At 40.8% G+C, this 27,235-nt stretch overlaps 1 protein-coding gene across 4 annotated transcripts in view; it reads left to right on the top strand.

Moving 5' to 3' along the window:
• The window catches only part of ABHD2 (abhydrolase domain containing 2, acylglycerol lipase), a 210,508-nt gene that overhangs the window by 6,356 nt on the left and 176,917 nt on the right, over nucleotides 1-27,235 (top strand). Inside the window, exon 2 of one of the 4 annotated variants that reach the window (XM_069222705.1) lies at nucleotides 15,581-15,684. The exons of the other annotated variants lie outside the window; for them this stretch is intronic. The gene's annotated coding sequence lies outside the window, so the exon portion shown is untranslated. The remainder of the gene's footprint in view (nucleotides 1-15,580; nucleotides 15,685-27,235) is intronic. 4 annotated transcript variants of the gene reach the window in all.

Below are 27,235 nucleotides of genomic sequence, written 5' to 3'. Positions count from 1 at the left end.
TTCATGAAATCATGCTAAAATAACTTTAGAAAATGAGTCTAAATGGTAGGGAGTACTTACTCTGCAAAATCTGACAATATCAATAGCTCTTAAGGGGAACCTTGTGCGTTGGTGATATTTAATTCAATTAAAAAATTGGAAAACATATAAACATTGGCTAACCTATAAAGAGTTATATAGAGTAGTAAATATAATATTCCTAAATGGCATTTAGAGGAACGGTTGTGTGGTTTAGTAACATGATGATAATTCTGGATGCCAATGACTGAGTGGTTTTTAAATGTCTCCAGAGCTACATAACTATATTATTGCACCATATCAAGAAATTCGGTTCAGTTGGCAAGAAAGTTATCAAAAGCAGCACCATAGCATGGGCTACAGCTTGCTCACATTTTAAGGTTAACCTTGGTTACATATTTTGGGTGGGAGAAGTAACCCATTTATGGCCATGTTGCTGGTTACATCAATTTTCAGAGCTGCCGAAATGCTGTAATGTTATTGAAGAAAATCTACTTGTAAATAGCTCCACTAGGGAATTATTCTACATCTTTAGAGAGACACTTTTGCACTAGACCTGATGCCTTCCTGGCATCCTTCTCACACATTTTTTGTTGTGAGCAGCTGCTGACTTTGGTGTTGGAGGAAGACAGACTTCAGACTAGAACTTTCAAGTGTATCTGTTGTGCTGACACAGACATTGTTCCCTTCCTGCTGTAAAGTTGTTTTTTCGGATAAAGTTCTCACCTATTACACTTCTCTTCTTTATTATTTATACGCCCCGCCCACCCTCGAAGTAGGTAAAGGAATTCCCCGCCTTTTACCACGATGATGGACAGCTTTCCAAACGACCCCACTGCGTTTACCGCCGATTCCGGTGGTGCGTTGTTGATGCTCAGAAGCACGAGGACATATCCACAAAGACGCACTAGTAACAATCACATTGCCAATGGCACACAAGGTTTGCTGGAGACGTTTTTTTCCCCGTGGCCCATCACGTACTCTTACTGTACAATATAAACGGGGCGTATAAAACATGCTAGGTAACGCTTACTGACATACTCGTAGAAAATACTCTGGTTGGGTAGGCCACGATGCTCATTTTACAGAAACTAAACCAATAACAATAAAATACACACACACTCTTATAAACCTGTCTGACTAAGTATTTTTTACCCATGATTCTAATTATGTATTGTATGTGCATATGTGTGTTTTATTCATGTGTGTGTGTGTGTGTATAAATATATATATATATATATATATATATATATATATATATATATGTGTATGCATGTGTATATGTTGTTTCTGTGCCTGGCATGTTTGTGGATCATTGCATGGCTCCTGATATCTATGAATTTCTGCTCTCTTTTTATCACACTTATCTACCCATCACTCTTATGTCATGTCTCTATCAAACTATCCTCCATTCTCACTCGGACTCATCCCAAATCCCTTCGACCACTTTCATCTCCTAAATATCTCTGCCTAAGCTCTTCCCCTCCACCTCCACATCTAACTCACCAAACCTCACTCTACCTCTGTGACCTCCCACACAACCCTACTAAATTCTCCTGCATTCTTCTCACCCTACTTCTATGCTTTCCCTAACCCATCCACATCCTCTTTCCCCTCCGCTCCCCTATTATTCATCTCAAGCCTTTGGATTGAGTAAATGAAGGATAAACTCCCAATTAACACTTCTGGATTTCTTTCCTCCTCCACCCCTCCATTACTCCAGTCAATCTAACTAACAAACTCTCATATCTGCAACTCAAATTAACTCATAATAATACTAAAACTGTACTCCTTATTAAATTATACTAATCCATCACTAATTCTTGTTGGGTACCGGAGTAGCGTGCTACTCATCGAAAAGCGCTTTGACGCCTCGTCAGGGGTAGTAAGCGCTATATAAATACGATTACAATTACAATTGTGTTTATAGGCTCATTTCCAGAAGAGTGTTGTGTTGAAGGGAGTACTTCAGAATACCAGTACGTCAACCTTGTATATAAATAAATAAAAAGTTAGTGCTGCTGAACCAGCAAGTCATTACTGTGACAGCATCTCAGTGCACACCCGAAGCACAACGCAGTTTGGCGGAGTCGTGGACCCATTTCTTTGAGATTAGCAATTGTGAGTAACTATTTTTAATAGAATGTTAACTAGAGCAGCATGAAAAAACATTTTAAATTTGATTTAAAATTTTCTTGTAAGGAATTTTGAAATAAAAAACATTGTACTTCAGAAAGCCTACTGTACCCCAATGAGATGCTCAGTTGTGCAATATTTTATATATTTGTCTTGGCCATCAGACCTCCTTCTACTCGAAAGATGCTTGTTGAACCAATTTATCACCATTTCAATGAACCCTAAGCTCAATGTTTATGTCCAAAGTGGGAAAGAAGTACCTTTTAATCAGACATAATCCTTGGGAGACATAGAGCACAATTTAGGATGTCTTTCAGCTAGTGAATGAGACTTTTTTGAGAGTCCCAGTTATAAAGACTTTCAGTAGGCGATTCTGGACAAATTAATGTTTTCAATCAAATGATAGAGTTGGGTGAACTTTGCAAAGCAGTACCATATAAGATCAGCAGGTAGAGGAAACTTTACTAACTTATCTTGCATCCTAGATACAACAGCTTGGAGGTAACCACAAAAGTTTTCTGTAAGACATTTAAGATAATCTTTGATAGAGACAATAATTTGATGTCAGCTAGATGAGTAACATCACAGCTGAAAAGAGTGCGACTTAGGGAGGACCATAGATAGGTTGTTTGGGTGTTGAATGAAAGAGGGAAATATATTCAGCCGGTGTTCTTAGAAAAGAAGCATTCTAATAAAAAGCGGTCTGCTGAAAGTCTAGAGAGATCTGTCTAAGAAGTCAAGTTTAAGGGAAATTTTGCCTAAGGCAGTACTGAGATCTAGTGTTTTGAGGATGCAGAGCTGTCGTGTTGGCTCTCATTATACCAGTGAGTCTGCTGGATTCGGGCGGCAGCACCACCGGATTGTAGGGAACTGAGTCTAATCGCACACCGTGTGACAACTGTTAGCCTAACCCTTCCGGCCAGCTAGCAGTACCTCACCAGCACCCAAAAGTGGTGGTGATTTGTGGCACCCATGTGCATGACATTCTGTTTTCTCAGGGAAATTGTGGTGGAACAGATGTTATCCTTTTCTCTCAGTTACATTCGTCCTTCACATTTAAAGACAAACGGAAGCAGGAATTGGGTCAATGTATTTAATTGAATCAACTGCGTTCTAGATAAAATGGCGTGTACTACAATTATTAGGATAATAAAACAGAATAATAGCAAAGGGATGACCAAGAAAGTGAAACATAAAAAAGTCTCACCATAGTGTCACAATGCTAAGTATTGGAATTCCTACCTAAGCCACTAAAGTACTATATTAGAGCATAGCAGTGTTAGCCCTGATCTGCCCTTCACAACCCCTGAGAACATTCCATCCCCCATACCTGAATATGGTAGTAGCGAAGAGGGCTGTTGGTCTGCAGAGAGTCCTCTCCCATGCAGGCGGAAAAAGACGTCCAGTCTCAGCAGACAGCTGCAGTGAAGCAACAGCATGGGGTGGCAGCTTCCGGCTGGAACTTCCCTCTAACGTATAGGTACACCAACAATTATATTGTGTCCAATCTTGAGCAAAGCACAGAACAAAAATGTCAGGCTCAAAAGATTAAAAACAGTTTCTGGGCTAATGGTGTATTAGATAAAAGAAATAGAAACATCACCGCAGGATGAAGCTTCTGCTCAGAAAATAAAATGAATTAAAATGAAGTATTAGTAGGCTAAAGGGCACAAGTTACAGGCCTATGTCTAAAATAACGTGTACAGAAAAAGCTGCTAAAATAACCTCATGACTCCCTACCCTGGTTGGTTCAAAGTATACAGGTTGACCCAATTAATACTATATATAAAAAAAAAAACTAAAATATATAAATGTCTAAGTTGACTAGCAAAGCACACTGAAGTAGGCCAAATTAAAACGGTCAATTTAAAATATAACAATGTCATTGTTAACAGCTGAATGTCACATTTAAAAGTCATTTTAATTGTGAAAATTGGCATTTATACCTAGGACAATTGATCAAGGAAAGATCCCACTTCGGCAGGTGTTAATACAACCACATTCGTGCCAAGGAAGACCAAAGAGCACTTGTGTTCCAAAGCCTCAGCCCCAGCCACGGCAGCAACATTCTCTGTAGTGCCAAAGGTTGAAGTGCCCAGAGCCACTTGAGACACAAAGGGCGGCTCATAGGAGGCTTCCCGTTTGCTAAACGCACCGTCAACGTGCATGTCTGGTAATGAGCCCTCAGCAAAAACATCAACAGATCAGCATCCAGTGAAAATAAGCGTTGTGTAGAAAGACACAGTTGTAGTGCACATTCGAAAAGACAACGAAACACTGGTTGCACACAGTCCAGTACTGGTCTAAATGATAGGGACAAGTTGCACTCTAGTTTCTCAAGAAGTGGTGCTCCGAAATACTGCATCATGCGTTCATGACACAGTCCTCCTTTTTGAGATGGGGCAGCCATTGTGAATAAAAAATAGCAATAGTAAAATGCCACTAATTAAGGCCAAAGTACTTGGGAATCCCCCGAATACACCGAAAATACTGAGTGTATAGCTGAAGGTATTATGCCAAATACAGAAGAAAAGATGATGACAAACCCTGAACTAACAGCCTCAAAGAAGTGTACAATCCCAGCAGTATTGTATGCATTAAAAATTTGCCCCACAAGTTCACCAAAGTGTCTTGTAAAGCTTGTATTTCCGCAGAAGATCTTGCTACTTGGAGTGCGTAGGTCTCGTGGGCAGATGTCACCACTGCATGTTTCTGAAACATTAGAGCTTTCGGTCTTCTCAGCTTATCAAAATTTACATTAAACATAGCAGCATGAGTCCAAATGTCTGCTACTTTCGTCTGTTGTGTGGGGGGGGGAGGGGGAAGGACGTTACTGCAACAAGTTACAGTTTTGGAGACTGAAGCTACATAGGCAATTCTGGCTCGCATTCCACAACAGCTGTCGCTGTTTAGAAGCATATAACTTCCATTTGAGAGCACCTGTAACACTGGTCGAATCAAGGGGACAGGAACTCCCTTCAGATAGCAGGCCAAATTTGCTGCAGAAGCATTACAAGCTTCGTGCAAGGACAGCTGTTTGCAAACCATTGAATCTACCAAACCCAGACATTGCTGAAATCTAGACACCTGGGGGAGTCCAGGGAGGTGTGGTTTGCGTGAATTCCCCAACATCTTGTTAATCATAATCCCTTACAAACCTCAAATTTCACTAAAGAATCACATTTTACTTACATTTCTGTGTGGTATCACTGCACCGCCACAGATTTCCCACCACCCAGCGTTACCTTCTGCCTTTCAATAAAAACGATACCTCTCAGAGTATGTCTTTCAACAGACCACTTGACAGGGCCATCTTGGAAATTCTAAAAACACTGTGGAGGTGGCCTGGAGCAGGGGTGGAGTGATGATGTGCCCTTCTAGGAATGGGTTCAGGTGCCTAGCTTCTGGAACTTTCCACCCCCCACCTAAAACCCCTACTCAAGGGAAAGACTTTTGAGAAAAGTCTGGACCAGGAGGGAAGCAACACCAGAGAGGTTTCACAGCTAGAGGAGGAAAGACACATGGCAACACTGCAAGGAATTCTGTTTTCAATTGGCTCCAAGTTACTAGGCCTTACTTCACCAGGGGCTATGATGTTGACTCCCCTACTGCCTCAGAGGGATGGACCTGCTGAGGGGACTCTGGGGGGTTGCGACTTTCTTCATGCAGTGAATCACTACAGGTATAAATAAACTTCCATTTAAGATAGTGCCATCCTTAGTGATTTTAACGGTTTTACATTGGTTTGATGTGACATTTCTGCTTTTATTAAAGTGATGACACCCTGGCAAAGCCAGTAGACTTGCCTTTTGATAATCTTAATACACTCCATTGTATTGTTTCCATATACAGATAGGGGGTATTGCGGTTATAGGGTTTAGGGCTCGTGAACTGTGAGGTGGGTGTCACTATAGGTATTTTCACCTGCCTCCATGTATATATTTGTAAATTAATGTGTAGTTTTGTGTAGTGTGTGTGTCATATACTTTTCCTTTTTAGAAGCAAAGCACTGACTGGAGTGGATTATTGGTTACTGTTTGTTGCATGTCTCCGGTCTGGGTTACTAGCCCAAACTACCTCTTATAAGTAGGCCTTTGACTGCTCTGCCTCGCTACCCTGAGAGAGTCAAGTGCTAGAGTTCTTAGTTCCTAGAAGACAGAAGGTTGCAGACTTATTTGTGAAGGACATACTTGCTTTGCCACTAATAATACTCTTTTTACAATCTTTGATGGCTCACCTTCCATAGCACTCACCTCTTTACCACAGTCTACCATCACTTTAAACCCTTATCCAGTCACTCCCTTGAAGACCACCTCACGAACACCATGCAGCATTAAACACCTGTCTCCCTCCAACTTCCACTGTACTCTGTTTAAAACCCTAATCTCTACAATGTTACAGTATTGCAATCCATAAGAAGGTGCTTGAGCATTTTCATCCTTAGCAGGAATCTATGCTCAATGAGGTCAGCGGATCTTTGGACTCTGAATAGGATGCAGTAGAACCATACAACAAATTTCAGTGCAATCCAATTAAATTACAGAATTTGATCCATGTGGCCATATAAGAAAAACTCCAGTCAGGAATAAAGTTAAGGAGTTTATTACAAACGTAAGCTCAGAGTCATGTAGACAATTTGCAAGACAAAGTTTTATAAAGATACAGAATCCCCAAGGGCTGACCAAGGTGATGAAATAAGTTCAGGAACAATAACATTTAGAGAACTAGGCACTCAAAAAGGACAATATAAAACATCAATAAGATAATTTGATGTATAGAAAACAAACGTTGCTCAGTTTTAACAAGCATTAAGGCAATTCAAATCACCAAGTTCAGTTTGGCTGGGCACAGGGATACCCTACAGTTTAGCCAGTTAGATAATATGTGGGGAGCGGAACACTTGGGCAAAAGTAAAAAAGAGGACTTAATACAAAGCCTTTGCTTTTCTCTTTCCCTTGCCTCAAAAATATATGGAGTGGGTAGGGGAAAGCACAATGCAGAGGCTGTGTTGCAGGGCACATCGAACCCTTTCCCACCCTCCTCCCATAGCTCATAGAATCGCTTGAGTCTCTGATGGAGGAAGGGAGAATGCTGCTTAGCTCCTGGGTCTCCCTGGCCTGACTGAATGACTAATAGCAGTTTAGCTGAGCCCAGGGAGAACTATGGGCTGGCTTCAGCCTCTTTTTACAGCTATTGCTGTGAATATTCAACAGCTAACAGCTGTGACCCTGTGTGTGGCTGTTTGCTGTTGAACAAGCAACAGCTGGCAGTCAAAGGCTTCAGAGCCTCAAAGCCTCTTGCTCCGAGAGGCCTTTGGTTTTATAATTAGGACATTCTGCCCTCAAGGGGCGGAATGTCCTAATAGCCTTGTAGCTCGCTTTTGGCTCAGGCCTTTAACATTAGAGCGGGCTTTAATGAACAGTATAACCTGCTGTGGCAGGCTATAAGGCTATATTAAAACATTGGAATATTGAGAGCTTTATTGATGATAATGGAGTAGCTTTAGGCTTATAATTGCTCAAGTAAGCCAGGTGCTCCAACATTTCAATGTTTGCCTTCATGTTTCTCTCTTTTTAATTTAAAACCTAGTGGGTGGATTGTTCTGATGGCCTTATAGCCCTTCTGCCTCAGGCTCTACAAGTTGTTTAAGGCCCTCTTTCCCATTATAGGCCCTCTGACAACTGGTATAGCCCTTGGCAGTGGGCGGTAAGGCTATATTGGTGCACCCTTGTGTTGCATTCAATTGCACTTTAGATGGCATTTACTTCTTCTGAGGGCGATATTAGAGAATTAGGGCCAGATGTAGCAAAGAGATTGCGAGTCGCAAACGGCGAAAATTGCCGTTTGCGAGGCGCAAATGCCTCTGCTATGTAGAAATGCATTTTGCGAGTCGGATCCGACTCGCAAAATGCATTTCCGACTCGCAAATAGGAAGGGGTGTACCCTTCCTATTTGCGATTCTCAATGCTATGCAATTCCATTTGCGACCGCGAAAGCGGTCGCAAATGGAATCGCAGTTACCATCCACTTGAAGTGGATGGTAACCCACTTGCAAACGGGAAGGGGTCCCCATGGGACCCCTTCCCCTTTGTGACTGGACATAAAAATATTTTTTCAGAGCAGGCAGTGGTCCAATGGACCACTACCTGCCCTGAAAAAATCCGAAACAAAAGATTTCGTTTTTTTTTCTTCTAAGTGCAGCTCGTTTTCCTTTAAGGAAAACGGGCTACACTTTGAAAAAAAAAAACTGCTTTATTTAAAAGCAGTCACGGACATGGTGGTCTGCTGTCTCCAGCATGCCACCATCCCCGTGAGTGGCCAGACTCGCTATGAGGTCGCAAATTGCGACCCACCTCATTAACATTAATGAGGTGGTTCCTTGCGACCCCATAGCGAGTCGCAGAAGGTGTCTGAGACACCTTTCTGCATTTGGTTTTGCTAGTTGCAATTTGCGAGTCGCTATGACTCGCAAATTGCATGTCGCAAAACCATACTTACCTACATCTGGCCCTAAGTGCTGCCTCCCCTTGTATCAAAGATTGTGTAGTCTTTGTGGTAGTCACATATTTTTTACGTGCTAATTTAAAGAGTTACATTTATATTAAACTTTCTATTTTCCCAAACTGTGATGCTAGTCCCTTTACAAAGCTATCCAACTTTGTTTTTCTTTTGGAAAATCATGGGAGGTGCAGACAAAACGCTTTTCATACGATTTATTTAATAATGCTTAATATTTTTGTGTAACTTGAAATGTTTACTATATTATTATAGATAAATGTAGTGTATGAACGTTGTCTACACCAAATATTTCATAGAAATTAATTGAACTGTAAAAAACGAATGCTGTGCTGCAGTTATCTTAGTTGACATTCTCAAACTCAACCAAGCTATGCCGCAGGAGCAGCAGTCTGATGATGCAGCCGTGGATTTGTAAGATTACTCAATTTCCTACCCAATGTTTCCACAACTTTCGACCTCTCTTTATTACCATCCCCTTTCAGAGTGCATTTGGTTGCTAGGGCTTTTACTAACTGCTATTTCAATGTATTCCAAGCCCATTACAGGAGCTTTACATAGGCAATTGGATAAGGATCAAGTTGACTTCAAAGGCCTCTACCCACACAGCTGTCCCGATGCCTAAGGTTGGCCTTCTTTCATCTTCTTTGCCTATACCTTGCGGGAAGATGCCTACATTGCCAAGGCACTTCTTTGTAGGCTGTTCTCTGCCTCCCTTACCTGAAACTTGACAGACTGAAGTTCAGAAGAGCTTTAAAAACCCAACTCTTTCTCTCTGTCAGTGCATACCAGCAATGCATCTGTCTTTCACCCAGATGCCTCAATTGGATTAATCTTGTGACTTAGTTTCCCTCTTTCTCCCTCCTGGCGAAGTTTATCTACATCTACCACAATAAAGAAACTTGGGTCTAAAGGGATAACTGTTACAAATGGAGACATAGCTAAGGTGAAATCCCTTTAAAAGGACGATTTCCATCACCCACTGTAGATGGCATGCTTCATTATTGGCAAGCTCCTCGTATTGTAATGCCTAGTCATGTACCGGCTTCAACCCCCTCTCTGAGATGAAGGAGCTCTGGGATGTAACATTTAATACCCTAGATTAGGTTGATTTATGTGATAGCTATTTAGTGTGTGTTCTACATTTGGGGGCCAAACCACATGGTAGTGAGTTGCAGCCCAAGCTCCCTAATCCAAATAATTGCCGAATACCAATTTGTGGTGTAAAGTTTTTAGTAGCTTTCTAACTCGCCATCATTTTTTATTTCCAGAAAAAAAAAACATTTTGGTGGCATTGTCATTATAAAATAGCATACTGCCTGAGAAAACGCCCAGGCAAGCAGACCTATCGTATCCAAAATCAAACAGAACAGTTCCCCTCTTTAGTCCCTCATTTGAGACATGCTTTGGTACACCATAACAAACCTTGTTGGCAGCCTTCCTATTCCATGGACTGTAAAGGGTGCTGCCAGATTGCCAAAAGCAACACGCTGCACAGCTGTACTCCTTGATGACCAATTCCCAAAAAAAAAAGAAAACATCCTAAAGAAATGTATCTCAGAAGAACTAAACTTTAGATACTGTTTGGAGCTATTAAAAAAAAAAAAAAGTGCATCAATTATTTCATTGAAACGTTCGTAACATTGTCAGATCCTTTTCCTGTCTGTCACCAAATTGAGGAATTCCTTGCCAAAAGGTTTGAGAACTGAATGGAACAGAACTAAATTCAGAAAGCTGCTTAAAACTTGGCTGTATGCTAACTAACTTTCTTATTAACACTGACAGGCTAAAAGGAACACACTCATCCTCTCAGCGCTGGGAAGCCTTTGTGTAGCTATTCGCTTTATAAATCTACATAACATAACCTGTTCTCACCTGAGGTCCCCTGTCATGTTCTACAAATCACCACTCCATATACTTTACTATTCTTAATTCATATCTAGCATTATTATTTCCGTATCGTACCCTTGGTTTGATGTTTTGGTACTACAGTGGCTACTCCTGTGTAATATAACCAACTTAATAGGTTTGCACTGCAATTTTTTTTTGTTTTTGTTTTTACACTTGTGTCGAAGTTCTTATCCAATCTTAGAGTTAGGTGGCACTTTCTTTATACTTCCTGTTATTTTTTTATTTATATGCTTTTTTAGTTTGGCAATTTCTTAGTCAGTAGGAACATTTCATTTCAGTTGTGAAGAACACATTCAAAAAGCAAGAGCTTTAACAAAAAGCAGCTGGAAAGGACTACGGTATGTAATGGAAAAGCAACATAACTACATTCTCTCTGTGACTACATTAGACTATAGTAGTTCAGATGCCAATTTAACTGATAAGCAATTGTTAACTTTTTTTTTTTTTAAATGATCAACATATTTTTTTTGTAACGCAAGCCATAAAGGACCATGATTTGAGGTTGATGCTATATTACTTAAGGAAAACGTTTATTTACTGGGACACCAACTGTTCTCCAGTTCCTGTGTCAAGTCATTCAGGGTATCATTCACAGTTAAACTTATGCTTCTTAAATAGAATTCCTGTCATTACAGTTTTTCTCTAGCCCTTTCAATTTGTATTACATTGTAACAACCATATTACAAAGAGTTAGTATGTTGAATTGTCTGACCCAGGCCAAATCTTTTTGTTATCCATGGTGCTGCCAATTAACTGGTATCATCAATGCTTCCACTTTTATTATTTTATCATTGTTTATAACAAAGTACTTTTTTAACCACAAAAAATATACATTTAAAAGCCCATAAAAATGAGGATATGAAAAATGTACCGTACACATCCTAGTCATGAATAATGACATAAGTATAAATTAACCATTGCTTAATATAAATATTTATCTACTACTCTTTCTCCAACAAGGAGAAATGTGCTCAAGATAGTGTACAATGTAATTTAATAATGATAGTACAATATGGTTGTCCTTGATTTATAAGTGAAACCGTATTGTGAGTGTAGACGCTAACACACTCTGATACTTGATTTTTTTCCATCCCCTTTTCCCTTCTCCCTCAAGGAAATAAAATATAAATTTCTAATTATCATTATTTAAGCCCCTGTTTTTCTAATATGTTTGCTCCAGCCTTTGTCCATACTAATGCATACTTTGGAAATTGTGTCCCAAAAACAATTCCTGTGTAAGAAGTAATTTTTTTTTTTATTCCTTCTTTAGCTTTGAAATATAACCAGTGTCTCCCCAGGTAGCTCTTCAACAGCTGGTTTCCTAAGAATTATAAAAAAAATATATATTGGTAAACATAATTTATTAAATAAAAAATATAATTTACTAGGTATACTGTCCACGAGACTCAACATGTTGTTTTTGTGACGCTTAATTGTTTTAGTTATTTCTTCATTTGTTTAGGGTAATCTAATTTTGGTCTGTCATTTGTATTTAATTGCTTTGTCTCAACGTCTTCAATATTTTTCCACCCCTTATACTGATTTGTAAGATATAGTGACATTCTCTGTTACTGATTCACCAATGTGTGATGAGTCCAACAAATTCTACACCATTTTGGATTGCCATAGTTTAAACTAAAGAAATGTACTGCTTCTGATTTAGTTCTCATCATGCTGTGTTAGGAAGTTAATTTTAAATTTGTTGTTCCCTCTAATTTTATGAGTTTTCCCTTTTCTCAACTATTTTGGTACTTCATCTGACATAATTTGGCCCTGCCTAAAATCTATAAATGGGTTGGTGTATCATTGTTTATTTCAAATTCTGATAGGTCCTCTCGATTACAATAGTTTCACTCTGATTTTGAGTGTAAATAAGTGGTAATGGCTTCATCCCATAAATATCTGAACTACTGGCTCTGGTATTTGTTTTTGGGGGGGCGGGGGAAGCATTATCAACTAGTCAGATTTGATCATATGGGAAAGACACTTAATGTGCGATATTAATATTTTACACTGTTTCCTCCGTTTTTAATTATATTTTGACCAGTTTCCCCAGATGATTTCATTGAAAAATGTGGGTGTGTGGTAATGTAAAATTTTCTAGCTTTTATAAAGGAAGGTTTCAATTCTTTTAAGGATTCAGGGGCAAGGATTATGCTCAAACTTTCTTATCTTTCAATACTTCCAACAATGTTTAGCAACAAACTACGTTTCCCGAGAAATCACTGGGAAGGAAGTATAGTAAAACAATATATCAACCAATCAAACATCAGATCTACAGTCTGTATAAGCAAACATCCCTGAAGGCACTTCCTCTCTCTTGAGTGCGACCTGAAGAATCAACATAAATAATTGGCCGTTATTGGAATCTGTACCTGGGAAACAAAAACCATGCATGAAGAATGCTTTGAAAATCCGCATGAAACAGCAAGAGACATTACCATACTTCATATCTGTAAATTTGAACTTGTAGGGCATTGCAACCACATTACCTCATGACTGTGGGTCCATAATGAATCAAGAGGATTAACTTACATAGAACGAATATCATCTAATCACCTACTATAAAATCACATTATTTCGGGTGGGAGAAAAACTGTGAAAAACAGAAGCGAGGATTATTTCCTCCCCTCTGTGTCCTTAATAGAATTGAAACATACCAATGCTAGGAAATTTTACATTCTGGGACAGGACGGGAGGCGTGGATTATGCACTTTCAAAGCCTATCCACCACCAGAGAGACGTCATGTCCATCACCAGGCTGAAGTAAAACCGTTTAAACATAGTCCAAAGACCAGCCTGTTGCGTTAATAACATCCTTTAGTCTCGCCCCTAGAGAAAAAACTTTTGAGGCCATTGTCCTTCTCACTGAATGGGCGCCTGTGTCAAGCATGACCCAGCACACCAGCGAGCAATGGTGAGGGAAGAGATGGCTTTGAAAGGCTTTATCATTGATATCAGCAATTGTCTCTCGCTTGGTGGATGGAACTCCATCAGGTTTTCATATGCGTTAAGGCACCTCACCACACAGACCTTCGGATGGGAATTAAAAGCATGGTAAGAGATTGTCCGTGAGTCTGCTTTAGTTTGCCTAGAAATTTGAAACTTGACCCCATGAGGGGTGAATGCTCTACTCGATACATCAAGGGCTCTGACATCAGACAACCTACAACACAAGACCAGACAGAGGAGCATTGCCAGCTTTGCAGATAATTCCTTGCGTGAAAGGTACTCATTCCTTTGCCAAGATTGAAAAAGGTTCAGGACCACATAAGCATCCCAAAGGGTGGACTACCTGAGTTCTTGAGGCAGGGACAACCGGATTCCTCTCATCAGCTTACAAACCAAACGGTGTCCCTTCCACATGAGCCCTCTTTATTGGCCAATGCCCTGCAGAGATAGCCGAGCAATAAGAATGAATTATCCTGTATGCTAAGCCTTGGGATGCCAAAGATGCCAGGAAATTCAGGATTAGAACAGTTTCGCACCCTATGGGATCTTCTTGGTGTTGAACACACCAACGTATCCATCTGGCCCACCCAGACTTGTACCGTTTGGTGGTCCCTTTTGCCTAGGCCCTGGCCAGCATGCTTTGTTTCCTGTGAAAGGCCTTGGACTTGCCATCTTTCCAGGTAATCTGCAGGGGTAGGGAATTCTTATTATTATTATTATTATTTTTTTTTGGGGTAGGGAATTTAATAAAATACCTGCTTGTTCATGGGACAGGCTGCTTTTATAAATCTACTTGTCTTGTAAAACAAAAAAATCCACTTAGCCCTTTTTTGCCATGTAGTGCGGCGATAAATTAAGGCAGCAATCTCATTAAATAAGAGCTCTGATAATAGCCTCTCTGCTTATGCCAGACTTCTTTTATAGTAGGGTTTGAATTCTGGCAATTCCCGAATTTTGCCATCTTTCCACAGATCTACATACTGGGTCTGGAGGTAGATTAAAGCAATAGTTCCAGGCTTGGAAAGAACTATGGAGCTTGCAAGCCTACTAACTTGCATGTTTTAGGGGTTTTCACCAGCTTTACTGTAATCTTTTCCCACACTGAGAAAGATTGGAAATTTACTCCTGACAAGGGCAGCAATAAAACTTCTCCCATGGTTGGGAAAAAAAGTGGTTTGAAAGGAAGTGAACTTGTAAACGATCTACTGATTTTCACTTAAGCAAATCTAAACCTGCATATTTGCTTGTGCTGAAATGCAGTTCACAAATATGTTCTAGGAGTACAATTTCCTGTTCTACTTATGTAAATTATTGTGAATAGCTGTAAATCTGCACTAATGCACGGGCATATATCCTGGAGTACGATTTCCTGGCCTACTTCTGTAAATCATTGTGAATAAATGTAAGCTGTAAATCTGCAATAATGTACGGGCATATATCCAGCTTCCCTAAAGTATTGTTCACATTTGTGAAATTACACTTTTAATTATCAGAATCTCTCTGAGGTTGAAGAGTGGAGACAGTGAGAAAGTTTCATATCTTAGTATTATTTAATCTTATTTACCTGCTTTTAGATGCATGCACCTAAGTGTAATTGCACACTGCTCAAAATGTTAGCATTGATTTTGAAGCGACCATTCGCTTTTGTTAAGGCACTTCATTATTGAGTGCACAGAAGCCAGCTTCTTTAACCATTCCAATCTTGGGTTGGTCCTGTGAAATATTTCTACCTCCATCTTAATAATCCTTTATTTGAAGGTATAACCCCAGATCAGTTCACTTAAATTAGTTACAACAGAAGCCTTTCATAACAATATGGGTGCCCTGTCTTCAGGAACGGATGATAAACCCATGGACTCAGAAATGTAGTAGCCACATGCTCATGGAGTACAGGTGTCTCCTATAATTGTATCCGGGCAGAGTGATGGTGGTTCCACAACTGAATATGATTCCATTCTGTAAATTGTTACAGTGATGTTTTAGAATTGAGAAACCAGTTTCTCAACTGTAATTTCTTTGTAAATCTTATTATGCTCTTTGTTTGTAGAACTTATTTGACACTGATAGTGTCTCTTGCATATTCATTGTTAACTGAACATGGTCTAGTCCTCTGAAGAGACAAGAAATTGCTAAACAACATTGAACACATTGGTAAGCGCAATATTGTTTAATCTTCTTTCATCTGAGAGAGATGCTAAGGACTTATTTTTGGTCTGGGAACATAAAAGTGAACACTCTGTGAAGGGTTGCGTAATTGTTTTATTTCAAATGAGTGATCAATTATCTCATATACCTCATCAAACTGTGCTTATCTTTGACATAAAAATGGTTGACGTTCGAAGACTTTGGTGTGATTCCTGGCACAGTTACGTAAAAAAAGAATGGTACTGAATCGTAATTAACCAGCATGTGACTTGAAGGAAATAAATAAACCTTCTGTGCTGGTGTTCTTTGTTGGACCAGATCTGAGCAGAGGTGCAATGGGTTAGGTAGGGTGTCAGCATATCAAGTTGTTACATTTTAGACTTAAAACTGGCAATAGCATCTATTCCAAGTTGTGGTGGGCACTCCACCACAACTACTGGGGCAGGTAGCATAGAATTCTGACAAAAGCTTCTGCTTCTGCTACCCAGAATAATTCTAATTTATTTGTACAACTCAGATCATGATATACAGATTTTTCTGCCTACCAAAGAATAGCTAGATACAGTAGACTGACATGCATAGCTGCTGGTCACAGGGCTGTGAAATATTAATGGTGTGAGAAGGAAAAAAGTATTGGTCGGCAACAATTTAAGTCCCAATGCCTTCCTGTGGTCGAATTACCGCAAATAGAGTTTCTGGTGTAAAGAATGATTTTTTTTAAACAGTTCCTGATGTATTTATCCATATTGATTTTCTGCAACTTGTCATTATTTAACCTTGTTGTACCACTTTAAGTGATTGGACAACTTATGGTGCTCCTTTACGGATATCCATTGATAGTTAGATAAGCACTAAAAGGTACCGTCCACATACTGAGATCCTAGAGAACATCTTCCAAATGTATATTTGTTAAATCTCCTTACTTTGGAAAAGCCAGATTTTTTTTTATTGAACAATAAATAATGTAGTAGCCTATAGAGCATGCTGCATTGCCAATTTCATTCATTTGCTTTAAAAAATAGTTCAAAACAAATGTCACTAGATAAAGTAAGTGATATTTAAAGCACTTATTAAATAAACTTGATTTAAGTGAATGAAGGGAGGAATCTGAGCAATGCAGCCATTGGCTGCAGCTATGCTAAGCTGAAAAGAGATACTGCACCTGTAAGGGCTCCAAGCTCTCCAAAGTCCCATCATGCCCTGTGGATGGCAGTTACCAAAGTTCTTTTTTTTTTTTTTTTTTTTTTTTTTTTTTCCATCTCATAATGACAAGATCAAGGAGCACTGAAATCTTTTTAAAGATTTTTCTCCTTCGAAATCAATCCATCTTTCTTTTAAAACCTCTTCACTTGACGGCTTTAGGCATTCAGAGTGATTTGTAATCCTTTTCTGGCAGAATATATTTTTCATATGTCAAAATGTAATTTCTTTTTGACAAATGTCCTGCTTGTGACAGGACAATGGCAAAAGCAGACCGACATTGTGTGTGTATTCTTTGCCTTCCAGAAGCCTGTGTCCCTGACAGATGTGAACAATGCAGAGCCTTTTCCAACCGCATTCTGAGAGACAGAGAGAAAACTCACCTTAGTGAAAGAAAAGAAAAAAGCAAAGGCAGCAAGAGTTGGTGTCAGGGAAAAGCAGAAGGTCAGTGGAGTGAGGAGAGGGCCATTCCCCTTACCAGTGTTCGATCCCATACAGGGAAGTTCCAAGAAGAGAATGCATCATATGAGGCATTGATGTCCCTGGTAGATGATGTAATGGTATTAAATCATCTGTGGAATAGCAGGCAAATGTTTAGTAGAAGGCCAGGGATATTGTCATTGTCTGGCGTTGAGATATTCTTCATAGTGCAGACTTGCTGGTCTTAATCTAGAGGCAAAAAAAAGACATTTAAATGTACCATTCTCTGGAAACACCATATTCAGAAACTGTACTGATAACAGAATGGAAGCTGTACTGATAACAGAATGGTTTGAGTGAAGTCTGAGAAGGAGACACATACATATAGAACCTATTAATCAATCATTTGTAAAGTGCGCTACTCACCCGCTAGGGTCTCAAGGCGCTGAAAAGGAGGTTGGGGGGGGGGGACTGCTACTGCTCGAATAACCAGGTCTTGAGGTGTTTCCTGAAGGTCAGGAGGTCCTGGGTCTGTCGTAGGTGGGCAGGCAGGGTGTTCCATGTCTTGGTGTCGAGGTGGGAGAAGGATCTGCTGCCGGCTGTAGTTCGATGGATGTGAGGGACGGCGCAAGGTTGGTGGAACGGAGTTGGTGGGCAGGAGTGTGGAAGGTGAGTCGCTCGTTGAGGTAGGCAGGGCCTGTGTTGTGAAGAGCTTTGTGGGCGTGGATGAAGAGTTTGAAGGTGATACTCTTGGTGATGGGAAGCCAGTGTAGGTCTCTAAGGTGGGCTGAGATGTGGTCGCGGCGTGGGATGTTGAGGATGAGGCGCGCAGAGGCGTTCTGTATCCGTTGTAGTTTCTTGTGGAGCTTGGCTGTGGTTCCTGTGTAGAGTGAATTTCCGTAGTCCAGTCTGCTGCTGACAAGGGCGTGGGTGACCGTCCTTGTTTCGGTGGGGATCAATCTGAAGATCTTGCGAAGCATGCGGAGGGTGTTGAAGCAGGAAGATAAGACTGTGTTGACTTGCTGGGTCATGGTGAGTGATGAGTCTAGGATGAAACCTAGATTGCGTGCGTGGGAGTTGGTGAGGTTCCTAGGGTGGCTGGCCACCAGGAGTTGTCCCATGCGGGGCGGTTAGAGCTGAGGATGAGGATGTCTGTCTTGCCCAAGTTAAGTTTGAGGCGGCTCTTCTCCATCTAGTTGGCGATGGCATGCAGTCCATCGTGGAGGTGGGTTTTGGCGGTGGCGGGGTCCTTGGTGAGTGAGAGGATCAGCTGTGTGTCGTCGGCGTAGGAGACGATGTTGAGGTTTTGGGATCGGATGATGTTGACGAGCGGTGCCATGTAGATGTTAAAAAGAGTTGGGCAGAGAGAAGACCCTTAGGTGACGCTGCAGATGGTCTTGGTGGCTTTCGACAGGAAGGGGGGGGGCAGACTCTGAGTTCTGCCGGAGAGGAAGGATGTGATCCAGTCCACGGCCTTGTGGCGGTTCCTGGCATCGTAGAGGCGAGTGCAGAGGGAGTGGTGGCAGACGGTGTCAAAAGCGGCCGAGAGGTCCAGGTAGATTAGGGCCGCCGTTTCGCCTTTGTCGTGCATGGTCCTGATGTCAACGGTTGCGGCGATGAGGGCGGTCTCGGTGCTGTGGTTCCTGCGGGATGGCGGAATAGCTATTTATGATAGCCATTATTTCCTAAAGGGGCGTCATCGTCTGCAGCAGCAACAGAGGCCTTTTCCACACCACAGGTGTCAGACAGTCCAGAGGAAAATGAGGGCATCAGTCACTAGCGGCAGCTTGTAAAACTCCTGTAAGGGCAACTACTAACTTCCTTCTCCCCTTTCTCTCTTCTGTTACCCACTTCAGTAAGTAGAAGCATTTTTCTTTCAGGAAAGAGTGGCAATCATCACAGGCAACACATGGGTTTTGAATATTGTTTAGAATGGCTACTGTCTCAGATTCAGTTATCCGCGATTGGTGAAGAAGTCGTCCTTGCAACATCTAGGATGACCATCAGCAAGAAATCAACACCCTCTTGCAGTGTTTCAGAACCAAGCCGTAGAGCTATTTTCCCTCCTCCAAAAACGGATTTGAAATTTATGCTTGCTACTGTCTGGTTAAAAAGAAAAGACTCAAGAATGAATTCATACCCAAGACGTATGTTTTCATGTGCAGATTGCGCTGAAACATTGCAGCAGATCTTTTTCAGTACAAGATTCTTCAGTTTAGCCTGAAGTTGGTACCAAGTACATTCTTAAAATGCAAGGCTGTGTGGAAACACATCTTAGTTTGTCGATATATAGGTAAGTGGCTGATCAAGGCTTCAAAATCTCAGCATACCCATTAGCATTTCCATCTAACAATCTCTACTCTCAACCGATTGGGTTTGCATAAGTCAAAATCAACATCAACTCCAGCAGAGTAATTGTATTATCTAAGAGCAGCACTAGACACTTTGAAGACAAAAATGTATCCTTCGGGGGGTAGACTGTTAATGGTTTGTCTCAAATATTGCAGACTTCAGACAACAGCACATCCAACAATGCAAGGCAGATATCCTCTCTTGTGTCTGTGGCGACCTACAACTTTTTAGTTCCCATCTTAGTTATAACAATGCCTTTAAGACTTTACCTCCTTAACATGCTACCCAGCCAATCAATTGGTGGTGTTGTCCAACCTTCTGTGTGGAATGAACTTCTGTGAAGATGTTCCGACCTAGACTTTTGTGACAATGCTTTTCTAACAGGTTGGGGCACTCACATGGATCATTAACAGATCCAAAGAATGAGGTCTTCAAAGCAGTTATATCACATCACTTTGCTGGAATTGAGGGCTGTGCATTTGGCCCTGAAAGCCTACCGCCCATCTTTCAGGATGAACACCCTGCTTGTTCAGAGAAAGTATATCACAACCTTGCATCACCTGAGCATAAGGGAGGAACAAGATCCAGAGCCTTTTCCCTGGACGTTCAAACCACCAGGCACCACCAGATTGATTGCCAGGAACTTGAGAATTACAGCAGACCACATGACTTGGGTCCAGATTACTCAATAGTGCATCCTAAGCAGATTGATAATTAAGTGGGGTCTGTGTGATTCCTTCATTCAAGGCATCTTCTGTGATTATGGTTCCTCCAATTGGTTTTAGTTGCAAGCGCAGAGAACCAGACTTAGTCTTGAGATCTTACCAACCAGGGACGAAGGGGAATGCCTTGTGAAGCGAATGGTCCTGCCAAATTCTTCATTCCTTGCTACTGATTTCCCCTGACACCAGCATTAATCATTGGGTGATATACTCAAGAACAAAGATTATTCCAGTTGCACCAGGGTAATCCCTTCAGTGGTGGGACATGGATTTCCTTCACCTATTAGACCACCACACATGAAACTGTCAGGCACACTGAACCTTCTGCACAAACCCAGAAGCCAGCTTCTGCATACCAACCTCCCATCCTTGAAATTTGCTGCCAAGCTCCTGAACGCATTCAAATTGGACACTTGAACCTCCTATTGGATTGGATTGACATTTTGAGATGCTAGACATCCACCCAAAACAGCTTCCTTCTCTTTTTAAATGCAAGAGATTCTGTATCTTGTGTTCTCAGAACAGTTTTGATACTACTACCTTCAAGAAAGAAGCCTTTCTACCACATTAGATTAATTTGGCCTGATCAGGCTTACAGTTAGTTCCCTTCCATGAAAGTCCACCCATCAGCCATTACGGCTTACAGTAAATGTCTTCCATAAACCTCTTTTTTTTCAAAATCCCAGAGGTTAAGGACACATTGGGTAGCGTTAAAGGTTTTTCCCTAACACTGAGGCCTTCATCTCCTTAGGTAAATATTATTGTTCTCAAACGACTTGTCTGTGCACCACTCAATCCAGTTCATAAGCCTTCCTTACAACACTTGTCAAGGAAAGCCTTCATCTGCATGCAGGATCAACGGTATTCAAGATTTGTGTTCCCATGAACTGTATTTCATAGTACTAGGGTTGTCATGGGGACTCATTCTAAATTCATACCTAAGGTATTTATGGACTTTCACGGGAATCAAAAAGTTACCTTACCAATGGGCTTTTAGAACCTCTCTACTCTGCCAGAGAGTTCCCTCCATACATTTGACATAAAAAGAGTCCTACAATTCTTTCTAGAAAAAGACTAAGTACATAAAGTCCAAACAGTTGTTTGTTAGTTATGGTCCATTGCGTACAGGTCCAGCCATGTCCAAATAATCCTTGTCCAGACAGATTTTTTCTACTTTGCAACCGAAAAAGCCAATATAATGAAAAAAGGAATATCTCAATTTCCAATTTCCAAGATCTGCAAAGCAGCCACCTGCAGGTCTGTTCACACTTTTAAGAGGCACTGTTGTCTTGATTCACATTCTAGAGCAAATGCTCAAGTAGGCTAGGCCTCCTTCAGGAATCCTTTTGCTTAGTTTTAATGTTTGTTTTTGCTAAGAAACTTAGCAGAAGGAGAAAACAATGTGCTTGCTATTCCAATCAGTGCTTATGATCATCGGCAAAGAATATCTGAAGGCAAAGGAATAGTTTCTTAACTGTAGTTCTAGATCTTCTTTGAGGGAACCTGAAGCAGCGTACTTCTCCATAATGGAAGGGATAAAAATGATTATTTTTCACATATGAATTTTTGTCCTTTGCTTGCACCAATAAAAAGAACTGTGGTAACTGACATCTACAGAGCATGATGGTACACTGGATGGATTGAAGCCCTTAAAGGTACATTGCCATAATTCCTCTGCCTTCATTCACTTTAGAAAAGGTGTCTGAAAGAGGTATTTTAATTGTCAGATACGTTTGTTTTTCTGCTGACCTTTCTGTTTTTAAGTATGTTTTATTTATTTTTTAAAGCAAATGAATGGAATTGGATACAGGCCATGCCTGAAACCATCTTTGAATGATCTAGAAAGGCTATGAACTGAGAATGTATAAAAATGTTACTAAATTGTATGTGAGCAGGAACAAGCTGTACTCAAAACTTGTCCCGAACAAAACTATTTGATGTGGTTTGAACAATCCGTTAATCTGCCGTCAAACCTCACGGATCAGATCTTTTTATTATTATTTAGGCAGAAAGCTGCCCAAACAAGTTTAGACTGAAAACTGCCTACAATTAGATAATCCTGAAGATATGAGCAGCTAGTGACTGTGTCAAACCTACAGTGTCTGTCCAGAGCCCTGGCTAGCTATGTCTGGAAACAGCCTAAACAGTTATCAGCTGGAAAAAATAATATTTAGGACTTCCTCAGGTCTTAGGCTAGTCTGCAGCACAGAGACTATGATTTGGCCCTTAAACTGGTTAATTTCATACTGGTCGCAACCACAGTCAGTCAATAAATCTCAGACTCCTGTTCCAAGCCTTCACCTCTTCTGCATGGTGTACCTCAGTTTTTTAAATTCTGTCATCCACCATAACATTGGCTGCTTTTGAAAGTAGTCTCTCCCCTTCACAGCCTAACTGTTCAGTCATGGTGCGGTAAATGCCATCTGCTTCCTAGAATGTCCGACACCCATCGTTGATTGCACTAGGTTCTTAGTCTTCGTGTTAGGTTGTCCAAAAAATTCTACTCTTTGAGACTCCAAGTTACCTAACCACACTGCGTGTTTAAGGTGGAGAGGGGTCATAAGAGATCTTGGAGCACCCTAATGCTTGAATACTTGAACTGCAGTAGCAGAGGGCCCCATAAGCATTTGTCGGGGAGTACAGGCAGCCTGTAGAATTCTGTCACATCTGCTTTCAGGTAAAAAAAAACCCTTGTATGAACTTTTGAAAAATGAAATAAAAGAATACTATTCCTGTAACTTCCTGATTTTGCTTTGTAGCCCTCTCAGTACAAATGAGACAATCACTACAGAGGGACTGACTACTTCTGCAAGGTCTCATCTGAATGAGTATTGCAGCCCAGCTGGATCCTTGTTTTCCACTTAACTGAACGTATATGACTATTTAATAACTATTCAAGTGCACAGAGTGTAATCCCATATTGAGTTTGGGAGGGGCCATGATTACTGAACGTAGACACCATGAATGCTCTGTGATGTCACTTCTCTATCTCAACAGCAGTAATAATGTGGAGTCTGCATCTGTTGTGCAAGTCCTGCTGGTTTTCCATATGCAGTAGTTATACCCAAAGGTGTTTAACCATAACCATGGCACTAGGTGTTAAATCTGTGCAGTGAGAAAATCACATTTGCTAGGCTTTGTGACTTTTGGCCCAAGTTGTTTTCCTCTGTAAGCTGATTCTAGAATGCAACCTGTGAGAAAACAGCATTGTTTTCTCTAGTCTGTTATGATGCGCTGTGGTAAAGCATGGAATTTGACTTTTGTACTATAGTAATAAATGTGTGAATCTGTGTTTATTAATGTACTTGTTCCATGTTACATTTTTTATCCTCATTTATTTTCACTAGCATGGCATAAATCGTGTTCGTTATATATTCTATTATGGTCTCTAATTCTCTATCTGTATTTGTCTCTTTTCTTCTCTGACTGCGTGTGTCTGTTTCTGTCTCTGTCTGCCTCTATCTATCTCTACCTCTGTGTATGTCTCTCACTATGACTTTATTGCTCTTTCTGTCCCTGTTTTCTCTGTCTTTCTAACTCCCTCTCCCTCTGTTTATTTTGTCTTTTCCTGCATCTTGTGTATATTAGAAGAGCACCTCTCATAGCCACTTAAGTGCTAAGGATGAGTTGGTATTATCCTCAGTGCAGCCAGCCCCAATGGTGCGAGGACAAGACTATCTCATCCTTAGCACTCAGGGGGGTTAGGCTCTCCAGTTTGCACAGTGTGCATTTATTGCAGAAGCTATGACTGAACTGTTATTTATTGCATAGTTGTGGACGGGAATGTGAGGTTAAGATAATGCTGGATGAGAACTCAAACTGTCCTTCACAAAGGGGAAGTTCTTATATTTTTATTTATAATATCTTATATAATGAACCTGAGATGAGGATAATTCATGTCCATGGCTTGCCAACTATCAGAGAATCTGCTCCTGCTGAAAGTAAAATGTTTTGTAGGGGGAACTGGTTTGACCAATCAATGGCATCACTATTATTTGTTAAATAAATTAACAATAGAAAAGCCTTTAAAGCCATTGCCCCTTTAGTGAATGAGCTTTGAATGCTGTCAGATCAATGTCCGCTTGTTGCAACACTCATTGTACCATTCTGAATATGGTTGAATACAAGACCAACCTAAAAGTTATCCTATTCAAATTTGGCTTTTAGTTAACTCTTAACTGGGCAGAGCTTACTTGGCATGATTTTATAAAATGTGATATATTACATCAGAGTCTAGATGTACTGGGAAATGCGCAGTACACAATGAAATGAGTTTTAGACTTGGTCTTCATAGCAATGATAAATGTTACCCGGACTGAGATTTCAGAAGCCTGCAGATCTGAGACTCTTCTACAAAGACTAAACATAGCAGCATCTCCTACTTTGTTAAACGTTTGTTTTGAGAGAGAAACGTTTTGTGGGTCGATGGCAAAACCATTTGTAAGACTATTTGTTTGCATCTTATAGTCAAGATATAATTGGGGGCGGCTGATACCAAGAAACTCACCATCTTAATCAGTCTTTACATCAGTGGATGTTCTATGACTGGGACATCATTGCCCAACAGAAATAGCTAACTATCCTGCTAGCAAGACCTGAATCTGGTAATTTTAACAAAAATTCGAAATAATTTGTGCTCTATGGGTACTAACCCATACACACCCCTAACCAATATTGCCAAGTTGATTGTACCGACTGACTGTACTTTCAGCCCAAGCTTATTGTATGAAGTTGTCAGCCTGGATCAAAAGTCCTTGAACCACCCAGTGTTCTCTTTCATCATCTATTCCATCAGTTAGAAGGATCCCTCTGGCACCAATTGGTTTCTCTGACCCAGATGAGTAGGACTTTCGAAAAAGGATGGAAAGATTGTAAGAAAACTTAGAAGAAATGGGAACCTAATTTGAGAACTTAAGTCTGCATGATCGATATCGGATTCGCCAGCTGTCTCCTTAACTTATTATGAATTGGGAAGATTGGAGGGATCATGGTTGCTCTTCATTCACCTCCATTGTTAATCAGGATACCAGTTCAAATGTCTTGGATACTTGTTTTCCAACTGGGAAAACATTCTATTGAACACTGATTCAACCTGTCCATCAGTACCTGGAAAAATTCCCTGGTCTAGTTTCCAGTTTCTTGAAACCTGCAGTCTGAAGTGGCAGTCTGCCATTACAATTTAGAAAGTACTTGGTTTGCACAGAAATATCTGTCCTAGCAGAAATGTCAGAACTCTTTGGCCAGCTCCACCTAAGCCCTGCATAATATAACATCATGCTGAGATGGTACCCATCTCAAAGGGAATCCATCATTTGAGTCATCCTTTGTTGTATATGTGGTAGCAGAAACGTCAAACAGAGACCAGGAAAGATGGTTTTGTACAATAAGGGCTTAGTTCTTCTTTTCACAACTTAAAATCTGTGGACAAATCCGCACATTGGGTGCCCCAGCCCTGTCGGCTGGCATCTATTACTTCTGGGGTAGTTATCAAAGTTGCTGTTCCTTCCCAGGCCTCTTGTGATGCATCCACTACTTGATTCCGAACCTAATATTGGTGGCAAGCTCTACCATCTCCAACTAAGTGAGACTTCTTCTCAGATGAGAGGCCTTGTTCTGTGGTTGCCTGGATGGAAGCCTAAAGAAGCCCACAGTCCTGGCTGGGTACCTCAGGGACATCGAGAACACTTTCTCAATTCCTTGCAACTGTCCCTCACCTTTATGCAGTAATCTAGAGTAGCTGCCAGAAAGTTGTTGAAGAAGGCTAGCAAAATCATTTTCTTGGGAATCCATGCTAATTTATCCCCATTGATGATGAGCTCCAGCCCGTGCAAAAGATCTGTTGCCATGTTCAAGTGTCAAGCAGTTGTTGTGAAGTTGGATCCATCAGCAGATGACCAGGTACATGATCACTCGACCTGTGTGGAATTCCATGATTTACCTCACAAAATTAAGCACCAAGTGCTGAGGATATTCTGAATAGAAGAGCCACAAGTTTAAAATATGTGATTTTTCAGATGATCTTAAGAAACTGTGTTGAGGGATAAAACGTTATGAGATACACATTTTTCAGACACATGTGCACCAGCCAGTCTTCTGGCGACGGTCTTGAGTTGATGAATTCTCTTAATCTTGGAGAGACCATCCACTCCTTCAATTCTCAGAAGCTAATCATGAACAGGTATCTATGTAGCGCATAGCTACCCAACTAGGCCTCCCAGCGCTTAATGCAGCAACCACTATGGTTTCCCACATGATCTAGTAGGTTTTACCATGCCATTTAAAAAAGGTGAGTTTTTAAACGTTTCCTAAACATCCTTCTGACTCCTGACTTCGAGGGAGAGAGGAAGGCTGTTCCATAGTTTAGGCACCAAATGAGCAAAGGAACGGCTGCTGCTTCATGCTTTCCTGGCCCTAGGTACCGACAGGAGTTTTAAACTGCCTCAACTGAGGTCTCTACTGAGGACAGATGAGGTAAGTAGGTTTCGAAAGATGGGAGGGTCTTTTCCATAAAAGGCGCGATGCAGAGGCCCTTAAAATAGATTATTTTTGAACGGGCAGCCAGTGTAGCGCTGCCAGGGCCGGACTGGCTGATTGATGTTTGGGTATTTACTCTGGCTGCGGCGTTCTGAACTAGCTTGAAGCCTTCTTATCACAAATTTTGGATGCCCTAGATAAAGGGAGTTACCATAGGGATCTTAGAAGGCTGAAACAGGAGCCAGACAGTTTTCTGGCGTGTTTCCTTTGAAGGATATTCATCAGTCCAAAAACCCAAACTCTTTACTGCTTGGGCGCAGGCTTGGGTAATTCGCCTAGATGCTCTGGCCAGGATAATGTAAGACATCTAGACCCAGGTGTGTGGAATT

Source organism: Pleurodeles waltl, chromosome 3_1 (assembly GCF_031143425.1).
Source record: "Pleurodeles waltl isolate 20211129_DDA chromosome 3_1, aPleWal1.hap1.20221129, whole genome shotgun sequence".
NCBI lineage: Eukaryota > Metazoa > Chordata > Amphibia > Caudata > Salamandridae > Pleurodeles > Pleurodeles waltl.
This window is presented reverse-complemented; position numbering and strand designations above follow the sequence as displayed.